The following is a 23,625-nucleotide window of genomic DNA, read 5'->3' on the forward strand; positions in this document are numbered from 1 at the left end:
TCTAAATCACCTTTTTTTGGCTTCCTGGTATTTAAATTACTCAAATGTATACAACTGGCTATTTCATCATTACCTATGTATTCTTTGACCAAATATCCTAACCTATAAAACTGATTAAGACAAACATTCCAACATATGCACACACAGGTAGACATACACAAAAATCTCTAATGCATTGTACAATAAATTCCTTCTTTGGGCTCTTCTTTCCCCCCCTTCCCTCTCATACTCATGTTTTATATTAAATTGGAAAAATTCCCTCTAAAATGCTCCAAGGAAATGGGAAACCCACCATCAATAATATAAAAAAATACAAGTGTCTCGTTTTGCCTTTGTCTACTATTAATACCTTAGTAAAAAATGTATGCACATTAGAACATGATTCATGATTTTCCTTGCCTACATCTTCTATAAGTACAGCGAAATCAACAATAAGTATAAGTAAAGTGAAATCTATAAGCAAATTCTATAAGTAAAGTGAAATCAACCACTGAAGTCTTGGCTTTAATGCCTATATTTTCATGATCCTAGGACACATTATAAACTATTTTAATAGCACTAATTGTAACAATTCATTAAAACAGGAATAAAAACAGATTATATCATATCCCTAAGAGAAAATAATATCACAACCACTACCTGGATGAGTACAATTAAGTTTTACTAAAGTAACCATGATTTTTACAGAGGAGTTTCTTTTTTTAAGATTTTATTTGGTTATTTGAAAGAGAGCAAGAGAGAGAGCATGAAAGGGGACAGAGGGGCAGAGAGAGAGGGAGAAGCAGACTCCAGGCTTGATTCCAGGACCCCTCCCGGGACCCCAGGATCATGACCTGAACTAAAGGCACCCCCTTAACAGACTGAGCCACCCATGTGCCCCAAGAAGTTTTAGTATTTCTACTGAAATTAGATGGTTCATATTCTACTCTTCATCTTTACAACGAGGATGCTGGGTTGGATCATTTCTAACTATGGTCCCTGAAAATTTCAGCATCTGAAATCTGCCACCTCTGTAATTCAACACCTAGGACAGTGTCAGACATATGGTGACACTCAATCAATGTTTGATGAATTCATAAATTTTGTAATGGTGGTGCTAGATATCTTAAAGTAAACATGATCGCCCTCTGAAACCAGACCCTGCCCTGAGCCTGGTCTTAGTAAGTGGTACCATGACACACCCAATTAAAGGGGAGAAAAAAGAAAGAAAAGGGGGAAATAAAAGAAACGTGATTATTTTTGATTCCTGACTCTTCTTCCTCCTGAATATCAGAAGATTATACACATCCCCAAAATATTTCAGAGCCATCCTATTGGCTCCCTCTCCAATGCTACCCTGTGACCCAAGCCAACAATGTCTTCGACTAGAGGATTCTAACAGCCCTCTGACTGGTCTCATTGATTCCATTTTTAACCACAAACACAAACATATGCTCACATAACATCATTCTGCATAAAACAGCCAAAGTGAGCTTTTAAAAATTTAAATCAGGTGGGGCGCCTGGGTGCCTCAGTGGGTTAAGGCCTCTGCCTTTGGCTCGGGTCATGATCTCGGGGTCCTGAGATCGAGTCCCACATTGGGCCTTCTGCTCGGTGGGGAGCCTGCTTTCCTTCCTCTCTCTCTGCCTGCCTCTCTGCCTACTTGTGATCTCTGTCAAATTAATAAGTAAAATCTTTTAAAAAAAATTAAATCAGGTAATGATTTTCTACTTTTAAAATTTCAGGGGTGTCTGGGTGGCTCAGTGGGTTAAAGCCTCTGCCTTTGGCTCAGGTCATGATCCCAGGGTCCTGGGACCCAGCCCTGCATTGGAGGGGGGGGTGTCTCTGCTCAGCAGGGAGCCTGCTTCCTCCTCTCTCTGCCTGCCTCTCTGCCTACTTGTGATCTCTGTCTGTTAAATAAATAAATAAAAATCTTAAAAAAAAAATTTTAATTGGCTCCCACTGTACTTATTTAAAAAAACCTGGGCCTTAACCATGACCTGTAAGGCTCTGAGTCATTTGGCACCTGTTTACTGATTCATCTAACCTCATGCCACCTTCTTGTCATTTCCCCCAGTCCAACAATGCACGTACACACACACACACACACACACAGACCCTGACACACGCGACCACATCAGCTTCCTTTCAGTTCTGGGAATACCCAAGCCCCGTTATGCCTTGACTCTTGCTACTTGCTGATCTCTGCCTTGGCTACTCCTCCTCACACTCTTTACGTGCCCGACCCCTTCTCCTTCGAGTCTCAGCCTCTCAACTACCCATTCCAAGAAACACTTATGAATCACCCAGTGAATCAGTTCCCCTGTTGCTGTTCTCCATCACTGAACTCTGACCTCTGTCTTCCTGAAACTTAACTAAATTGTTATTTCTTTAACTGTTCACTGTCAATTATCCTTCCAGGAGACCATAAACTTCACAAGGTCAAGGACTTGCTTTTCCTCCCTGCAGTATACCCTGTGCTTATTTGGTATTCAGGAAACAATTGTTGAAACAATGAATAAGCTATGTGACAGCCACAGTAGAATTCCTATAACTAATATTTTCGACTTTCTAAATTGCATTTAATGTCTTAAAGAAGATTGTGTACTTTAAAAACCTGATTATTTTTTTCTTTAACAGAGAAGACTTCAATTAGCATGAACATTGTTCTTAAACACAATTGTCAAAATCATCAAACCTAAAGGAACCTGAAAATGCCTTTCACGAAGAAATACAACATTCAAAATGTATACTTTTTAGCTGTGGCAGGAAATACATGTAATCAATTGTGATTTAGCATGAAGAAAAATACAGTTTACTCAAATTCTCGGAGAATTATTGAACTGAATTTCCACTGGGAAAGTACTTTCCCTGGGGTCAGGACATGGGAGCTGGGTAGTACAGGAGATTACAAAATAGAACTATCAACTTAAGTGTTTAGCAAATCCATGTAACAATGACAATAGAACGATAACATAAATTAACGGTTACTCTAAACTAAAACAAAAACAGAACTGAGAAGTTAACTGGTGTCTTCCCATCAATCTTCGGAAAAAGCCTCAGTGATGACCAGTGATGAGGACTGTACCATGCTGGGGCTTAGAAAGTTCCCATCATTTGATGGGCTGATAGCTTTGAATTATTTTCCAGCTGTGGAAACTGGTTTGTGTACTCTTTTAGCAATCAGATGGGCTGGGAACACAACAGTATTACATGGTGCAATCAGAAATGAAATTCACCCTCCTAGCAGAATTTTCTAAAAGTCACACAGCCACACTCAGAAGTATTTAAATATGGGACTTAATTTCAACAGAGATAAACAAGCACAGAAACAAAAACGGGTATAGAATGCTGTATGCCAAAGAGTTGTAATAGGTGTGAATTTACCTGCATGACTACACACGTTAGGCAAACACAAGAGAATGACAAAGGAGGGAGGTGGGGAGAAGAAAGGAGAGACAAGAGCTTGGATAGCCCAACAATTCCACCTCACGGCCTCTGGGACATCCAGTGAACGCGTGCTCCCAGGATAAGTGGGAGGTGTCCTCTCGCAGCCACGTTCCCTCAGGATCGGGTGGGGTGTGTCTCTTACTGTGCAAATATGACCCCGCAGTTTCAGAGCACACGTGATTTCCCCCTACACAGTCCTTCAACACAGATAGCTATTCCGGTTGTTCCACCAAAGAACAGTGATTTGTTCTATTGCTAGGGGAGAAAACAAAAATAAACCTGGCAGATTTGGTAAAATGCTGCAATTTGCGAGAGATTTCTGTGACTTTTGAGAGTAATTTTGTTCACATCAAATTGTCACCTTTGGGGTTGACATGAGAACCTGATTCCTTTACAAAATGAATGTACTTGCACTGTATACCGTATGTAACTACAGATAGTCAATATTTATCAAATTCTAACCTTTCTTTTTTTTTCTTTTTTAAAGCTGTTCTGTAGCTGTTGCTAACATGATGGTTTGTCAAGCAGTAGTATACTTTCTTCGGCTGTATGTCTAAATGTTAGCATATAGCCTTTCTATAGGTCATGGCTCACACAACAAAAGCATACACACAAAACGAAATACTATATGTGCATATATGAGTGCATGTATATGATGTGTGTGTGTGTGTGTGTGTGTGTTTATGGTGGGTGTGGGCATTTATGCATTATAGTGTACTCTCCCTAGGGAAGAAAATCCTGAAAGGCAAAACGTTTATTATTATTTTTTCTTTCATTTTTAAAATGTTAATTCCAGGGTGTCTGGGTGGCTCAGTCTGTTAAGCATCGGCCTTTGGCTTAGGCTATGATCCCAGGGTCCTGGCATAGAGTCCCACGTCCAGCTCCTGGGAGTCTGCTTCTCCCTCTCTTCCCCACTCCTGCTCTCTTGCTATCACTCTTGCTATCTCTGTTGCTCTGTTTATCTCTCAAATAAGTAAATAAAATCTTTAAAAAATAATAAAATAAAATATTAAGTTCCATGGCACTAGAAGACATGTAAGCATATTCCTGCAGATCTGACATTCTTTGCCCAAGAAAAAAAAAATAAAATAAATAAATAAATAAATAAATAAATAAATGCCATAGGATGTTCACTGACCAACCTGATCATGGGATAGGTCACGGTTAAGTCTATAAAGTTACAGGTTTATTTTTATTTTTATTATTTCCCAGAACATTTCTTCAGTAACTGCAAATATTATTTATATTTATATTTATATTATATTTATTATAATATACTATATTTATTATATTTATATTATTTATATATTTTTATTTATTTATTTATTTATTTGTCAGAGAGAGAGCGAGAGCGAGCACAGGCAGACAGAGTGGAAGGCAGAGTCAGAGGGAGAAGCAGGTTCCCCGTGGAGCAAGGAACCTGATGTGGGACTCGATCCCAGGAAGCTGGGATCATGACCTGAGCCGAAGGCAGCTGCTTAACCAACTGAGCCATGCAGGCATCCCAATAACTGCAATTATTTACTTGATTTAGAACTTGAAACTCTTTTTTTTTTTTAAACTCTTCTTAATATACTAAATGTTCAAGTAATTTCAGACTTGACATTTCGCTCTTTCTCAGTCTCCCTCTGTCTCTGTTGTTTTTTCTCCATGAGAAGGCACAGGCAAAGGCCATGGGAGCACACACTGAAAAAGTGGCTTCCCACAAGCCAAGAAAAGAACCTTTCCAGAATCCAACCATCCTGGCACTTTGCTCTTGGACCTCCAGCCTCCAGAACTGTTAGAAAATAAATTTCTGTTGCTTAAGTCACCCAGTCTATGACAGTTTGTTATGACAACTAGAGCAGATTAAGACAATGTGTATTTACAAAAAATTTATATATATAAGGAGACTTTAAAGAATTCACTCTTCATATCTTGTGGTAAGGTTAGCTGCTAACAAAAGGAAACAAGTGACTGAAAAATAGTTCAGTCTCTGCCCTTCAATCTCCAGCATACCACCTCTTCCTTTGAAGAATGAATCAAACTGTGGTATCTACAAGGGAATTAGTGTTCTAAGTCCAAAAATGCAGAGGATCTAGTGTAGACCATTTTAGCTCTGAGATAAATTCCAGGAGCCTAAATCTGTTTTTAGAAAGTATACCTTGAAAGGGGCTTTGGGTTTTCACAAAGGGCTGTTCTCACTGCCTGGACTTCACAGGGAATCTTTATTCATCCTCCAGCTCTTCTACGAAGACTTCCCTGTCATCCCCAGTCTGGACATTTCCCTTCCATGAGTTCCCACATCACTGACAATAAGCTTTATTCCAGGTGGGCCACATGCTTACTACTCTTCAGTCTTTGACACCATAACACATTATGGAAATGGGCTCCCTGTAAGCCCCAGACTAATTGCTTATACTGAATATTCAAAGGTTTGTTGCATGAACATAAATAAATGAAGGAATGTGTGACTGAACAAAAAAATCAGTCTTTGGGGGCTACTAGAATTGGCCCCAGAGGCCTCAAGGCTCCCCAGAGTACAGCGCAAAATTCCGAAAACATTTCATTTTACTAAACACCAGTGCAAAGACCTCAATCCAAAGTCTCCCACCTAATACTAACCCTTTAAGCTTTTAGTAGTTTAAGGCTAAAACGAACTTCAGAATCTACTGAGCAAAGAAAATTTCCATTTGTCTCTCTGGATGTTATTCTTAATCATAATTTGAATTAAAAATAAAGAAACATTTCTTCTTAAGAGTTTATGTGTGAAGAAAACAAAGGAATTGAATAAAGTGCAATGGTTATGAATATGAAGTTTAAAACAGTCACCAAAAGAGCCCACCTCGGGAAACTGTAATGGTAATAACTTTATAAATGTATAGTTCTTTTCCTGAGGAAACACTAAATATCCTATTCCTTGATTCATTTGAAATTAAATTGTCCAAAACATCAGAGACTAGACAATACTAGAAAAATTATGTAGATGTGGTATTGGAATAGGAATATCAATCTACATTTTATATTTTAAGCTTCAATATTTCCATCATCATTTGGTGAGAAATCAAAATGATTTAGTAAGATGAACCATTTTTAAAAAGCCCCCCAAAGTATTTATTTTGTTTTTGTTTTATGTTAAATGCTTCACACTCTATAGAAGAATCCGCTCTCTCTTAAGGGGATCTTAAATTAGATAGGGAGAAAAGTATTTTACCACATACTTAGATGTGTCTCTCACCACCACATCACTATTTGAAGGATAAGTAACAACAACAACAACAACAAAAAAAAAAAATCATTGGAATTCCCAATGCTGATAACCTGAGCAGAAACAAAAATCAAATCAAAACAAATACTTTACCTTCAAAGATATTAAGGGAGAAATGACAGATATATGGCAACCATCCAGATATTCTTCAACCTCACTCACTGCAGACATTGTTAATTAATCACAGTTCTCTTTCCTGTGGAACCTAAGATCACCCCCAGATGTTTCAAAACAACACTGTAGATGGTCACAATCCATCAATCATATATGAAAACAAGAGGGAGGCTCTTTGTTTCTTCAATTCTGTAAACAAACCAAGAACTGAAGGTGTCCTTCTAATATAAAAGAGAAATTCAGCTGCTCTACAAAAGAGAATGACATTTGAAATGGGGAAAGAAGAGAAAGTCAACTTCTTCACTGTTCTTTTTTTTTTTTAATTGAGATACAACTGACATAATGTTATATTCGTTTTAGGCATATAATGTATTGATTCAGTATTTATATACATTGCAAAATGATCACCACAGTAAGTCCAGTTAACATCCATCACCACATACAGTTACAAAATGTAACTCCTAATGAGAAATACCAGAATCCACTCTACTAGCTGTTTTCAAATATGCAATGTTGTATTATTAACTATAGTCACTATGCTGTGGATTACTGAAAAATACAGAACATGTCATGAACTTGTCTGTCTATCTTTACACAAGGACCATGCTATCTTCTCTGTATTGCTTCAATTTTAGTGTATGTACTACTGAAGCAAACTCTGAAGTCAATTTTTCTTAATGGTTGGAAATAATAGCTCACTGGGAGCTTTAAGACAGCAACTACCATTGTATCACATGGCCACAAAGAAGAAAGAAAACGAATCTTAAGCAGGGAAAAGGTTGGATGTTCCTATTTTATAGTAATCCAATTTATGACTAGATCCCTAAAAACAGATCAGAAAAAAAAAAAAAGGATCAGAAACCTGACTTTATAAACATCTCAATTTTTAAGCTTTTGTATGTTCCTTCTCCCCCTCACTCATTGCTCATTAGTAAAATCTTTTTTGAAAAGCTGTCTCAAGGAACAATGAAGTTGTCCACACTTAAATCTGAAAAATAATGGGATTATAATACCTAAATGATGGGGGAGCAATAGCAGCAATGAAGGATGGCCCCTGTACATAGTGGAAAAAGTGGGGAGAGCCAAGATAAAGCAAGTGGAATGCTGAGCAAGACAGCATTGGGGGGGGGATGAGGGGGCAGAGGGTTTTGGGGGGGACATAATACCTTCTCAGCTGGGTCCTCCCCACAGTAGGGAAATGACCTTGGGTTTACCATTTATAGAGTTCTTCCATCTCTTTCCTCTGATGATCACCTTTTTAAGCTTACATAAAAGCTTGTATAAAATACTACTTTTAATGTCAGATTCCTTTAGTGAGTCTAACCTAGGAAAATCAGGTATGTTGTCAATTACATTATCATTTCAGGGCTCTCTAAGGGGCCAGCTTTTTATTCAACCACACTTCAAAGAAAATACTTTACGAGTAGGTAACTTTGGCCGGGTATAGTCATTTGTCTACGATGAAGTTTCAGGTTTTCTTCAAATGCAAGCTTTGAGGTACTTAATGATTTCCAATAAGGACCACTTCTTCTTTGTCAATTAATCCTGCATGGTGAACATCATCAGCCCTGCTTTATAAGCTCTGGAAAACAACTAGATACTCTGAGTATATAAATCTTGTCCTAATCACTGAGCCACAGTTGCTCTCCCAATGGTTTGTTACATTGAGGTACTCACAATGCAATTTTTTCATTAGAATTTGAAGAAAGTGGAGGGATGTCACAGAAAAAAAAAAATCTAACTGCTATTCTACTTTATTCAGCATCATTCACATTATGATGGACTTTGATGTGTTCAACTTTGATCTTGGATGAGGTATCATTATGCTCATATAATTTGAACACATTTTAGTTCTTCAAAATATCTAATTAATTTACACTCTAGTTTTAGATAAGCTGAATTGAAACCTAGTTTTATCGCCCCCTGAATATATTTAATTAGCAGTTCAGTGAAAGATAACTAAATCCTAAACATTAAAAAAAATTAAATAGGAAGCTTGGCAGGACATATGTTATTTGGAACTCCCTGAAGCTTATCTTTGTGGAAATGTCCTTCCCTCATGCCATGTTGTGTCAGATCATAGCAGCAAACCACTACCACAGGATAGGCATGGATGTGATTATGTAGAGTTCCTAAGCACCACCCCCTCCCCAAACAGTGACCAGCCCAAGGAGTGGGCATGTGATGGAAGAAGTGCCAAGTGGAGTCCTTCCTCAGGTCACTTACAGAGACACTGGAAGGATCAGGAAATTACCTTCTGTGTATTCCAAGTTGAGGCAACTAATATACATGTTGAACAAAATAGAAAGCCAGATTTCTCACTGTTGGAAGAGAAAGTTAACAAATATGGGAAGAAAAGAATGTGTCCTGTGGTTTGGGATCAGAATTAGAGGAATCAGTGTGGAGTCACAGTTCTTATTTTTTAATAATAGTTGTATATATTTAAGGCATACAGTATGATGATTTGTGTACATACACATATAAATGAGAACTACAGATAAGCTAATTCACATATCATCTCAACAGTTACCATTTGCTTGTGTGTGACAAAAGCATCTAAATCCACTCTCAGCAAATTTCTAGTATCTAATAAAGTATTATGAATTACAGTCAACATGCCATATATTAGAACTCCAGACTTATTTATCCTATATAACTGCAATTCTGTACCCTTTGACCAACTTCTCATGGTTTTAAATAGATAGATGCAAAGGTACAGAAACAGACAGAGACATATATTTACTGCTGTCTGTGGAGAGAGCCTAGAAGTAATAATATACCAGTAACAAGGAATGAGTGGATCTTAACTTCTAAATGCCATTTACCTTGAAATGGAATCATGGCTACTTAGATAAAAAGCTGATTCCAGGGATTAGTCAAAAAAAGAACAAGATGATCCTAGGATAACATGTGTCAGAAAGTAAGGAAATACTCAGGTATGATGGGAAAATTGCCAAAGGACACAGAAGCTCATTTAAAAATGTTTTCACTGGTCAAATATAGGACTGAAAAATAATAACAGATAATACCTGTAGAATAAAACAAGAATACACAGGGATAACTGTGTGGATCAGTCAGTTAAGTGTCTGCCTTCAGCTCAAGTCATGATCCCAGGGTCCTAGGATTGAGCCCCAGGTCTGGCTCCCTGCTCAGCAGGGAATCTGCTTCTTCCACCCTTCTCCCTCTGTCCTTCCTCCTTGCTTGTGATTTCCCTTTCTCTCTTTAATAAATAAATAAAATCTTAAAAAAAAAAAAGAACACATGAGTTCTATTGATATAATAGATGGATAGATGGATAAGTAAGCCAAAGAAGTGAGGAATCTCTTTTTTCCAATACAATGTCAATAAATACGAAAGCAATAATAAAGTTGTAAATTATCAATGGAAACAAAAAATTAGTGGGGAAAGGCTTGTTGGGGAAATATATTTATATAATCTCAAAGTATCTCCCACAAATGAGTCATTATTTAGAAAAGGTAAAGCAGTAACTTTCCCACCGAGAACCCCGGAAGACCCAATGTGATCAAAGTTTACAGCATTAGTGTTGGAATAAGCTGACATCTTGCACCTCCTAATGTGATGCTCAAGGAAGGACACATTTTCCATCATTTCTGGTACGTTCCCACCCAAGATGTGTAATCTGAACCTAATCCTGAGGAAACACCACAGAAGCCCAAACTGAAGGACATTCTACAAAATAACTAGTCTGCATTCTTCAAAAATCTCAAGGTACAAAAGAAGACAGAAAAAGGTAAGAGCTTCTTACATTCTCTGGAACAGATCACATACTGGGTATTTTTTCTGGCTCAGGATCCACAAACCAGGGTCAATCTTTGTGTTTAATTGTCAGTCATGTCTTTTCAATGTACTTTCATTTGGAACAATCTCTTACCTTTTTATTTTTTAATTTTAAATTTAAAATCAAGTTAGTTAACATACAGGGTAATATTGGTTTCAGGAGTAGAATTTAGTGATTCATCACTTATACACAACAAAGAGCCAAAAGAGCCCTCCTTAATGCCCATCACCCATTTAGTGCATCTCTCCACACTTCTCCCCTAAAGCAACCCTGTTTGTTTTCTATATAATTAACAGTCTCTCATAACTTGCCTACTTACTTTTATCTTATTTTATTTTTCCTTCCCTTCCCCTATATTCAATTGTTTTGTTTCTTAAATTCCACATATAAGGGAAATCAGATGGTATTTGTCTTATTCTGACTGACTTACTTCACTTAGCCTAATAACTCTAGTTCCATCCACGTCCCTGTAAATGGCAAGATTTCATTCTTTTTGATGGCTGAATAATATTTAATTATATATATACACACACACACAAACACAGTACCCATATACATGTAAATTTAAATATACACTGGATTAGATTATTGTATCAACATTAAATTTTCTCATTTCAAGTAGTAGTAATTGCAGTTATGACATAATTGCAGCTACCCTTAGGAAATGCACACTCAAGCATTTATAAATGGATAAGATGTCTCCAATTTATTTTCCAAATATTCAAAAAAAATCATAAATAAACAGATATATAGATGGAACGATAAAGCAGATGGAACAGAATGCCAGCAGTTGGTCAGTCTGGGTAAAAGGTGTTTGGGAGTTCCTAGCACTATTCTTATAACTTTTCCATAAGTGGAAAAGTATTTCAAAATTTAAAAATATACAGCATATATAGCTTAATATAAGAACACACAAAGGAGGGACGCCTGGGTGGCTCAGTTGGTTGGACGACTGCCTTCGGCTCTGGTCATGATCCTGAATTCCTGGGATCGAGTCCCGCATTGGGCTCCCAGCTCCATGGGGAGTCTGCTTCTCTCTCTGACCTTCTCCTCGCTCATGCTCTCTCTCACTGTCTCTCTCTCAAATAAATAAATAAAATATTTAAAAAAAAAAAAAAAGAACACACAAAGGAGAGGCAAACACTTCTTCCTTGGACTACCACCAGCAGGTTTCAAGTATGCTATTGTCCAAGAAGTTAGTAAACATGGCTTCAGAATTAGTTACCTGAACTTGAAAAAGTCATTTGATTCTCTCAGCCTCTGTCCTCTGATCCTCGAGAACAAAAGGCTGAATGAACTATTTGATATCTAAAATCTCTGTTAATTATAAAATATCGTGATTCTTCAAAATGGTCTCTTAATAACGTTGTACTTCCAGAAATGACATGATTAGTAGGACAAATTTTCTAGTTCAGTTACAGTGAATAGTTTTAAAGATAAAAGGGCAAAAAGTAGCATAGAAGGCTTGTCTATTTCTGGCTCGTTATGGAATTGCTGTGCTGGTTTAGCATCTAATTGTTTTATGTGAAAATGCCACACCTTAATTTAGAAGACTATAAAAAATATTAACTACCACTGAAAATCTGTATATGACGCTCTCTCCACTTTAATTTTGTCAAGGTTTTTTTTAATTTTTTTATTTTTTAAATTTATTATTTATTTTCAGCATAACAGTATTCATTATTTTTGCACCACACCCAGTGCTCCATGCAATCTGTGCCCTCTATAATACCCACCACCTGGCACCCCAGCCTCCCACCCCCCACCCCTTCAAAACCCTCTGATTGTTTTTCAGAGTCCATAGTCTCTCATGGTTCACCTCCCCTTCCAATTTACCCCAACTCCCTTCTCCTCTCTAACTCCCCAAGTCCTCCATGCTATTTGTTATGCCCCACAAATAAGTGAAACCATATGATAATTGACTCTCTCTGCTTGACTTATTTCACTCAGCATAATCTCTTCCAGTCCCGTCCATGTTGCTAAAAAAGTTGGGTATTCGTCCTTTCTGATGGAGGCAAGGTTTTTTTAATTAGAGAGAAAGAGAGCACGAGAGCAGGGAGGGAGGGCACAAGGGGAGGGAGAGGGACAAGCAGACTCCCCACTAAGCACAGAGGCAGCATGGGGCTTGATCTCAGGACTCTGAAACCATGACCTGAGCTGAAATCAAGAGGTGGCCACTTAATCAACGGAGCCACCCAGGAGCCCCTACTTTCTCTTTACTTTCAGATAGAAATATGATTTTTACTTGCTTAATAAATAATATATAGGGTTCGCATATGCTCAGCTCACTATTCTAAGTGATATATATACACAAATACATATGTTCATATGTGTGTATGCTTTAATCTTCACAACTCTGTGAAGTAAGTACAATTATTTTTTTTTTAAAGATTTTATTTATTTATTTGTAAGAGAAAGAGAGAGTGAGAGCAAGCACAGGCAGACAGAGTGGAAGGCAGAGTCAGAGGGAGAAGCAGGCTCCCTGCGGAGCAAGGAACCCGATGTGGGACTCGATCCCAGGACGCTGGGATCATGACTTGAGCCGAAGGCAGCTGCTTAACCAACTGAGCCACCCAGGCGTCCCAGTAAATACAATTATTACTTTCACTTCACAGATGGGGGAACTAGGGGACTGGAAATACCTACGGTGCTACTGATGATAAGTGGCTGTTTAGAAACAGCTATACATTTGAGCCTAGGCAGTGTGGCTGCAGAGGCTGTGTTCTTTTTTTTTTTTTTTTTTTTTTTTTTAATTTTTTATTTTTATAAACATATATTTTTATCCCCAGGGGTACAGGTCTGTGAATCACCAGGTTTACACACTTCACAGCACTCACCAAATCACATACCCTCCCCAATGTCCATAATCCCACCCCCTTCTCCCAAACCCCCTCCCCCCGGCAACCCTCAGTTTGTTTTGTGAGATTAAGAGTCACTTATGGTTTGTCTTCACAATGGAATACTATGCAGCCATCAAAAGAAATGAAATCTTGCCATTTGCGACAACATGGATGGAACTAGAGCAGAGGCTGTGTTCTTAAACATCACTCTAAACTGCTTCTCAAATGTTACATAATAAGCTCTAGCAGAGGCCCATAAATTCAAAAATTCCATGAGAAAAAGTGCCAAAATTGGGTTTTTATGCCAATTATATGCCAAAATCAAGTACCTGGAGACACATATATATATCCATGTGTTTACATATCTAAATCTATAGATCTAGATATACCTATATAGATAGCTGTATATATACATATGTATGTGTGTGTATATATATATATATACACACACACGTGTATATGTGTGTGTATGTATATCTATATCTATCTATATATATCTCCATCCATATAGACATATATGGCATATATGGAATATATATAGCAGTATATGGTGTGTGTGTGTGTGTATAGTGTTCATATGTATCTATGACTACTAAAGACACACACATATATACATATATATGTCTTAGAAAATAAGACTATATATAATAACACTGACATATATATGTATTACTAAAATATTCTTATCTTGGTATTTATGCACATATATTTCAAGTTTTTACTTGAAATTCTTTGCAGACCCTTCCACATGGAACTTGTGCCACATCGACCTGCTGCTCTTTCCCCTTCGGCAGCATGGAAGCAGTCAAGTGGAAGAACTCAGAAGCTGCCACAAGTGTTCTCGGCAGAGGCCAGCAAATAAAGCCCAGCCATGCTACAGCACACTGGATATTCTCAACCCAGGGGAAAAAGAATAAGGCTCTGTGTGCTTAGTCCTTTACGAAGAGAAAATTAGCAATGAAAGTGACAAATTCCTTTTTGCCTTTAAAAAAGGAACCATAGACCCCCTCCCCCTAGCAACCCTCAGTTTGTTTTGTGAGATTAAGAGTCACTTATGGTTTGTCTCCCTCCCAATCCCATCTTGTACAGACCTGTACCCCTGGGGATAAAAATATATGTTTATAAAAAATAAAAAATTAAAAAAAATTAAAAAAAAAAGGAACCATAGAGCTCAGTGTCATTTCAGTCAGAAAAGGACAACGTTATTAACTCCTAAGAATTTTATTACAGCATGACTAACACATATTCTCTCACTCTAGGTGCCAACATCTGTAGGCACGGGCTTAGTTCAATTGGGCCTCACCAGACACTGGAAAATTTACCTTTCATGGGGAAAAAATGGGGAGGTCCTGGAGAAAAAATAAAGGTGAACAACTGTTAAGCAAGCATGCTTTTTTTTTTTTTGACAGAAAGAAATCACAAGTAGATGGAGAGGCAGGCAGAGAGAGAGAGAGGGAAGCAGAGAGCCCGATGCGGGACTCGATCCCAGGACCCTGAGATCATGACCTGAGCCGAAGGCAGCGGCTTAACCCACTGAGCCACCTAGGTGCCTGCAAGCATGCTTTTAAATGGAGGGATGCCTAGGTGGCTCAGTCCTTAAGCATCTGCCTTCTGCTCCTGCCACGATCCCAGGGTCCTAGGATCTGAGCCTACCTAGGGCTCCCTGCTCAGCGGGGAGTTCTCACTCTCCCACTCCCCTTGCTTGTGTTCCCTCTCTAGCTGTCTCTCTCTCTCTGTCAAATAAATAAATAAAAACTTTTTTTTACAAATGGCAATAGAATTATCTGAGGGAAAGACAAGACAGGGAGTTATGGCAACAGTAAGAAATGGAACCCATCATAGTTGGACATTTCTAACATATTATCTTGCAAATAATAATCATCATCAATATTTATACATAGGCCATTTCATAATTCCCATATATTCCATGCAATTTCATATAATCTTGACGAACAGAACTTTTAAGAAGTATGACTGATGTCCCTGCTATATATATAGGATCCAGGAGGCTAAGGTAACTTGCTCAAGCCATACACTAACAAGTGTCTGAGCAGTTATTATTTTACTCTGGACTGTGAAGAGTTTTTCCCCCCACTAAATGACATTGTTGCCTATTATACCATCACCTTATACAGACCAACACATTTATTACTAGAATTCCTAAAAAATGAAGGAACAAAAATGTAGTACTGGAACAAAGTGTAGGTACTTAAATATTTATTATATCATAGCTTAAAATTGTTATAAAAACTCATAAGACAACATTAACAGACCCTTGAGGAAATACTCTAATAGTATTTCTTCTCATAGAGTCGCTTTAAGATTTCAAGAATTTAAACATAAAATGAAAATATCGCATAAAGGGTCACATAAAAATTCAAGTCTTAGCACAACCTAAATTACAATCTCAGAGTAAAAAGAAACATGAAACAAATGTAAGGATGGTAGAAAATTCTGCTTTCCAACATGGTTATGAAATGTAACATTCAAATTAATCAAATATGAAGTCCCATTATGTGTCTTTTTTTAAATTGCTGTCTTTTATAACATGAATAGATGGCCAATTTCCAAGTAATTAGGAAAAACAATCATACTTATCAAGAAAACTATTGTAAACACAAGTCAGGCTTGATTTGAGACCCAGAAGTCATTCTCATGATGCTTAAGGTCATTTATCAGGATTTTTTTCATTAACAGAACACAAAATAATCCAGATTCAGTCACTATTTCTTTCGCTTTTCCAGCTATCCGAACAGTTATGGCATCATTCTTCCTGCTTCCCTACAGAAACATTTATTCCTGTCCTCCCCCATTCCCTATCTCCTACCTGGCTCTGCTCCGCTCACCACCAGGCCTTTGCCTCACATCTAGACGATGACTTCATTCTACTCCCCAATTACATGCTTCTACGGGCTCTTCTCCAGTGTCACGGTCATACTGATTGTTCCAAACATGTATTTTATATGGTCCAGAACCTTCAAGAACTGCATCCTATTTAAACTTAGCTCATTTTCAAGGTATCATAATCTAACTCATTTTACTTTCCCAATTTATTGTTTATTACTCCCCCAACAAATGCCTTGGGAAGCAGTCGTCCAAGCCTGTGTACTAAATTTAACCCAAGCACACAGCGCTTATTCTTACCTCTTTTGGACCTTACTACAACTAAAATCATCATCATCATTATCAACAACAGTGAACACATGTATTACTTAGTATGTACCAGGCAATGTCATAAATGCTTTATACGTTTTAACTCATGTAATCCTCACAATATCCTTGTGAAGTAGATGCTGTTGTCATCATCCTCATTTTACGGAAGGTCCAAAATAGTCAAGTAACTCAAGCAAGGTTATACAGTGAGTAAACAGTAGAGCCGGAATTCAAGCCAGGCAGTTTGGTTTCAGATTCTAACTCAACCACTGTCTATATGCCTCTTCATTACCCATTAGTTCAATGTACTCATTGTCAGTAACATAATTAGATATTAATTATTTCACATGTTACTTGTATTTCTTTCATAAATTATGAAATTATACTGTTTTATTTCTTTTAGAGGCCCCTGAATACTAGAAATACAGTTAGCCTGACACAAATATTTCCAAGGGAGAGCATTTTATTCAAAGTATAAATATTATGAAAACCAAAAATTCAAAAATTATAGTTAGTCAAAGGTACAAAATCAAGCTTGCTCTCGCCAACAAAGTTTTCTGAATCAGGACTCACCTGCACCAAAAGCAGTGAGAGGATGAAGACTGGGGTATGGGCTGGGCAGTAGCTATTTGAGGATTTCTGTATTGGGGCTGGGGGGCCTAAAGAACAGCTTTCTGCTTGTGGGGGGGAATTATCAGAGAGTCAGAGTCTTTGAAGCTCTAGTTGCCAAACTAGTACACTTATCCATATGGTAGACTGTAAATCGATAAAAGTAGCAGCATTTCCCTAAACATGATCTTACTATCGACAAAAGACTGGGAAAACATAAATAACCCATATTGGTTAAATTATTATTTATTTTTTAAGTATGGGAGGATGGCACACAGCACCTCACCAACCCATCAAAACATTATGGTGCCACTAGGGACCGATCATGTTGATGACCTGAAGGAAGAGTTGAGTTTTGGGGATGCTTAAAATTAGAAAAGTCACTTCTCTAACTTTCAAATGAAGCATAAAACTTTTTAAAAGAAAAACCTCTTATTCGTGGAAGTACATATATAAAAGTCCAAGACCAGCCACTTGAATAGAACTCTGGTTTCTTTTTAAGAGGGCGTGAAGCCAAGCCTTCTATACTTTTCCATACCCTAGAGAAGAGATTCATTCTTTGAGGTCCACCTCAGATGTCAACTCATCTAGGAAGTTTTCTTATGCTTAATTAATCACTCCTTCTTCTGTACTATAATAGTATTTCATAAATATCTCTATTGGGTTACATACAATAACTACTACTTAAAAAAATGTGCTGATCTTGACTTCTAGACTGTTACCAACCCAAATGTACGTCAACAAGTGAACATAAACCAGTCTGATACAATCGTGCCATTAGTACAACTCAGCAATAAAAGGAACTGATTATTAATTTGTGAAACAGCATGGATAGTGTTCAAAAACATTATGCTAAGCTAGAGAAATCAGACACAAAAGAATACATACTGTTGTCAGGAATTGTAAGATTTGAGATTGAATGCAGTGTGTAAACTTGTAAGTTTCAGGTTTGCTGGCACAAGACAGAATACTTCTGGGTCAAAGACAAAGGACTTTATTACTCACAGCAATAGGATTAGCCACATTATCACACTTGCACAGTGAGTTGTGTTGTAGGAGAAGAAGGTGGGAGTTATGGGAATCTGAATCTATTACAGTGGGCAGGAAGCCTACCTGATCCGTGCCCTACAAAAGCACATTATCTTTAACACACTGGACAACAACAAACCTGCCCTTTTTTCAGGAGGAAGACATTACCTCTAGCTTCCAAGATTATACACTATACCAATATCTTAAGAAAAATAGTCCTGAATAAAAGCAGTCACTACCTCTGCTCACAGACATGGGGAACTGTGAAAGAGTCACAGAGCATTGTCTCCTAATAACAGTATGTTTTCACTCATAAAACATTTCTGGAAAGGCAACCTAAGTCTATGTGGGGAAAAAAATCAGAACAGTCATTGTTTGGAGCCAGAGGTGACTACGACTATATAGGATCACAAGGGATATTTCTAGGGTAAGGGGGTGTTATATATTTTATATAGGGTGATGTTTGCTTGGATATATATTGTGTATATATACAATATATATATTACATATATGTAATGTATATATGTCAAATTCATCAAACTGTACACATAAAATTTTAAGTAAAGAATATATAAATTATGTATGTACATTTGGGTATGTAAATTAGACCAAAATAAAACTGATATAAAAAAGATCTTGATCATAACTTCTAGACTGCTATCATCTACAAGGAAAGGACTGTGTCTTATTTATCTATTTTACTGATTACCTAGAAGAAATTAGCTGAGTATTCTTAGTAGGTGTTCATAAAATTTGTTTGCATTGAATTATTAATATGGTATAAAATGGGCCTCTAAGGTATATATAAACCTAATGATAATCTTATATCAAAAACCACTAATAAATATACAAAGAATAAAGAGAAAGAAACTCAAATATATCACTAAATAAAATCATCAAAAAAAGAAAGGGAGAAAGACAAGAAAGGATCAGAGAAAATCTTCAGAAACAACCACAAAAGAAGTAATAAAATGGCAATAAATACACATTCACCAAGAATTACTTCAAATGTAAATTGTCTAAATGCTCTAATTAAAAGACATAGGGTGGTAGATGGATTAAAAAAACAAGACCCATCAATATACTACCTACAAAAAAAACCCATTTAGACCAAAGACACAATGTAGATTGAAAGTGAGAGGCTGGAAGAACATCTATCGTGCAAATGCATATCAAAAGAAAGCCAGAGTAGCAATACTTGTACTGGACAAGATAAATTTTAAAACAAAGACTGTAACAAGAGGCAAAGGACACTATATAATAATAAAGGGACAATTCAACAAGAAGATATAACAATTGTAAATATCTGTACACCCAACATATGAGCACCCAAATGTATGAAACAGTTAAGGAACTAATTATTAATAAAGGAAAATTTAATAAAGGAACTAATTATTAATAATACAATAATAGTAGAGGACTTTAGCACACACATACACACATCCAACTTACAGCAATGGATAGGTCATCTAAACAGAACAACAACAAGTAAATGATGGCTTTGAATGACACACTGGGTCAGATGGACTTCACAGATATATTCAGAACATTCCATCCTAAAACAGCAGAATACTCATTCTTTTCAAGTGCACATGGAACATTCTCCAGAATAGATCTCACTGCAGCCCACAAAATAAACCTCAACAAATTCAAGAATATCAAAATCATAACATGCACATTTTCTGACCACAGCACTATAAAACTAGAAGTCAACCACAAGAACAAACATGGAAAGACCACAAATACATGGAGGTTAAAAAGTATGCTGCTAAACAATGGATGGGTCAGCCAGAAAACCATAGAAGAAAATAAAAAGGACATGGAAACAAATGAAAATAAGAACACACCAGTCCAAAACCTCTCATATGCAGCAAAAAACAGTTCTAAGAGGAAAATTGACAGCAATACAGGTCTATCTCAAAAAGCAAGAAAAATATCAAATAAACTACTTAACCTTGAACCTAAAGGAACTAGAAAAAGAACAACAAATGAAACCTAAAACCACAAGAATGAATGAATTAATAAAGACTAGAGCAGAAATAAATGATGTAGAATCTAAAGGAAAAAAATAGATCAATGAAACCAGCAGCTGGTTCTTTGAAGAAAAAAACGTCAATAAAATTGATAACCCCCTAGCCATGTTAATCAAGAAAAAAGGAGAAGGAACTCAAATAAATAAAATCACAAATGAGAGAGGAGAAATAGCAACAAAACCCACAGAAATACGAACAATCATAAGAGAATGTTATGAAAAAGCTACACACCCAAAAATTTCACAACCTGAAAGAAATGGAGAAATTCCTAGAAACATATAAACTACCAAAACTGAAACAGGACAAAATAGAAAACTTGGACAGACTGGTAAGCAGCAAAGATACTGAATCAGTAATCAAAACACTCCCAACAAATAAAAGTGCAGGGCCAGGCGACTTCACAGATGGATTCTACCAAACATTTAAAAAAAAGAATGGATATGTATTCTTCTCAAAATATTCCAAAAAATGGAAAAGGAAGGAAAATTTCCAAATTCATTTTATGAAGCCAGGATTACTTTAATTCCAAAACCAGACAAGGACTCCACTAAAAAAGAGAACTACAGGCCAATATCCCTGATGACCACGTATGTAAAAATTCTCAATCAAATACTCTCGAGCCAAGCCCAACAATACATTTTAAAAAATCATTCACATTCAAAATCATTCAAATCCCATGATCAAGTGGGATTTATTCCTGGGTTACAAGTGTGGTTTAATATTTGCAAACCAATGTGATATACCACAATAGTAAGAGACAGCATAAGAACCATAGGATCACTTCAACAGATGCAGAAAAAGCATTTAACAAAGCACAACATCCATTCATGATAAAAAGTCCTCAACAAAGTAGGGCTAGAGAGAACATACCTCAACATAATAAAGGCCACATACAAAAAACTCACAACTACTTATCACCTCAATGGGGGAAAACTGAGAGCTTTTCTTTACTGTCAGGAACAAGACAGAGGCGTCTACTTTCAACACTGTTAATTTAATATAGTACTGGAAGTCCTATCTTTGGCAATCAGACAACACAAAGAAATAAAGGGCATCTGAATTGGCAAAAAAAGAAACAAAATTATCACTAATTGCAGATGACATAATACTATACATAGAAAACCCAAAAAACTCCACCAAAAAACCACTAGAACTGATACACAAATTAATCAGATAAAAAAATCAACATACAGAAATCTATTGCATTTCTACACACCAATAATGAACCATCAGAAAAGAGAAACTAGGGGCACCTGGGTGGCTCAGTGGGTTAAAGCCTCTGCCTTTGGCTCGGGTCATGATCCCAGGGTCCTGGGATAGAGCCCCACATCAGGCTTCTCTGCTCAGTGGGGAGCCTGCTTCCTCCTCTCTCTCTCTCTCTCTCTCTCTCTCTGCCTGCCTCTCTGCCTACTTGTGATCTCTGTCAAATAAATAAATAAAATATTAAAAAAAAAAGAAAGAAAAGAGAAACTAAAGAATCAACCCCATTAATTACAATAAAAACTGTAAGATACATATACTAAACCTAACAAAAGAGGTGAAAGACCTATAGTTTGAAAATTATGAAACATCAGTGAAAGAAATTGACAATGGCACAAAGAAATGGAAAGATATTCCATACTTATGGATTGAAGGAACACATATTATTAAAATGTTTATACTACCCAAAATAATCTACACATTTAATGTGATGCCTATCAAAACACCACCAGCATTTTTCACAAAGCTAGAACAAACAATCTTAAAATTTGGAACTACCAAAGACCCAGAATAGCTAAAGCAACCTTAAAAAAGAAAAGCAGAGTTGGAAACATCAGAATTCTCAGCCTCAAATAATATTACAAAGCTGTATTGATCAAAACAGTATGGTCCTGGCACAAAAATAGAAACATAGATCAATAGAACAGAATAGAGAACCCAAAAATGGACCCTCAACTCTATGGTCAACTAATTTTTGACAAAGCAGGAAAGAATATCCAATGGAAAAAAGACAGTCTCTCCAATAAATTGTGCTGGGAAGGACAATTCCTCAGAAAGTTAAATATAGAACTACTTTATGATCGATCCAGCAGTCGCACTGCTGGATATTTGCCCAAAGACTGCCAAAACACTATTTCAAAGGTATACACACACTCCCAAGTTTATAGCAGCATTATTTACAATAGCCAAGTTATGGAAACAGCACCAGCTATCAACTGATGAATGGATAAAGAAAACGTAGCATATATACATACAATGGACAATCACTTGGCCTCAAAAAAGAATGAAATCTTTCCATTTGCAACAACATGGAGATAGAGAGATAATTCTAAGTGAAAGAAATCAGAGAAAGACAAATACCATGTGATTTCACTCGTATGCAGAATTTAAGAAACAAAACAAAGTAAAACAATAAGAGAGAGAGACAAACCAAGAAACACACTTTTAATTATAGAAAACAATCAGATGGTTACCAGAGACGGGGTGGGCAGGTGCAGATGAGTTAAATAGGTGAAGGGGACTTAAGGAATTCACTTGTGATGAGCACAGGGTGAAGTACTGAACTGTTCAATCACTACATTGTACACCTGAAACTAATATAACACTGTGTGTTAACTGGAATTAAAACAAAAACAACAAAAAATGGATCTCTAAGTATTCTTTCTTGTCATAAGTTGCTCTGAAATGCCATTACATTTGAATTTTTAAAATTTCATTTGTGTTTGTTTATAAATATTGATATGCATGAATATCGAGGAGGCATTATAAATCTCTATTAAAAAATAAATTCTCTGAAGACTACCTTATTTTGATGCAGATTAGTTTTAATAATGTAGTGACTTATTTAAAACCATGAGAATTTGGGGAGTGGCTGGGTGGCTCAGTCAGTTAAGCATCCTCTTGATTTTGGCTAAGGTTGTGATCCCAGGGTCATGAGATTGAGCCCTGTGTCTTGTGGGGCTCTGCGCTCAGGGGGTAGTCTGCTTGAGATTTTCTCTCTCTCTCCCTATGCCCCCCCTGCTCATGTGTGTGACTGCTCTCTTGTTTTCTCCTTCTCTCAAATAAATAAATACTAAAAAGAAAAAAAAATGAAAATGTGTGCTATTAATAAGATTATTTGGAAAAAGAATATTATTTTCCATATCACACAGCTGGCTGACTAGCTCCTTTAGAAATACAATACTTTTCAAATGAATTCTTAAAATTAATATGATAGAAAAACATTTGAAATTTGAAAGTTGCAAGGGCAACTTCTTTCACCTAGCCAATTTATATTAGGTGAAAATACCTGGTGTCTGTTAGATGGTAATTTAGGCAAAAAAGCCTAAGGAGCAAAAGTTACAGCTATAGTTGCCATATACAACAGAATTTTAAAACCCTTTCTTTTTAATA

The 23,625-nt window shown here is 36.7% G+C and overlaps 1 protein-coding gene and 1 non-coding gene across 3 annotated transcripts in view; both read right to left on the reverse strand.

The window, feature by feature from the left end:
* The window catches only part of ARHGAP24 (Rho GTPase activating protein 24), a 508,913-nt gene that overhangs the window by 426,192 nt on the left and 59,096 nt on the right, over positions 1–23,625 (reverse strand). The window lies entirely within an intron of this gene.
* On the reverse strand, positions 7,343–7,447 carry LOC123391885. The gene has a single exon (XR_006606570.1). It is a non-coding gene; the product is annotated as a U6 spliceosomal RNA (small nuclear RNA).

The sequence above is a fragment of the Mustela putorius genome, unplaced genomic scaffold, assembly GCF_011764305.1.
Source record: "Mustela putorius furo isolate JIRA1106 unplaced genomic scaffold, ASM1176430v1.1 tig00000382_pilon_pilon_pilon, whole genome shotgun sequence".
In the NCBI taxonomy this organism is placed as follows: Eukaryota; Metazoa; Chordata; class Mammalia; order Carnivora; family Mustelidae; genus Mustela; species Mustela putorius.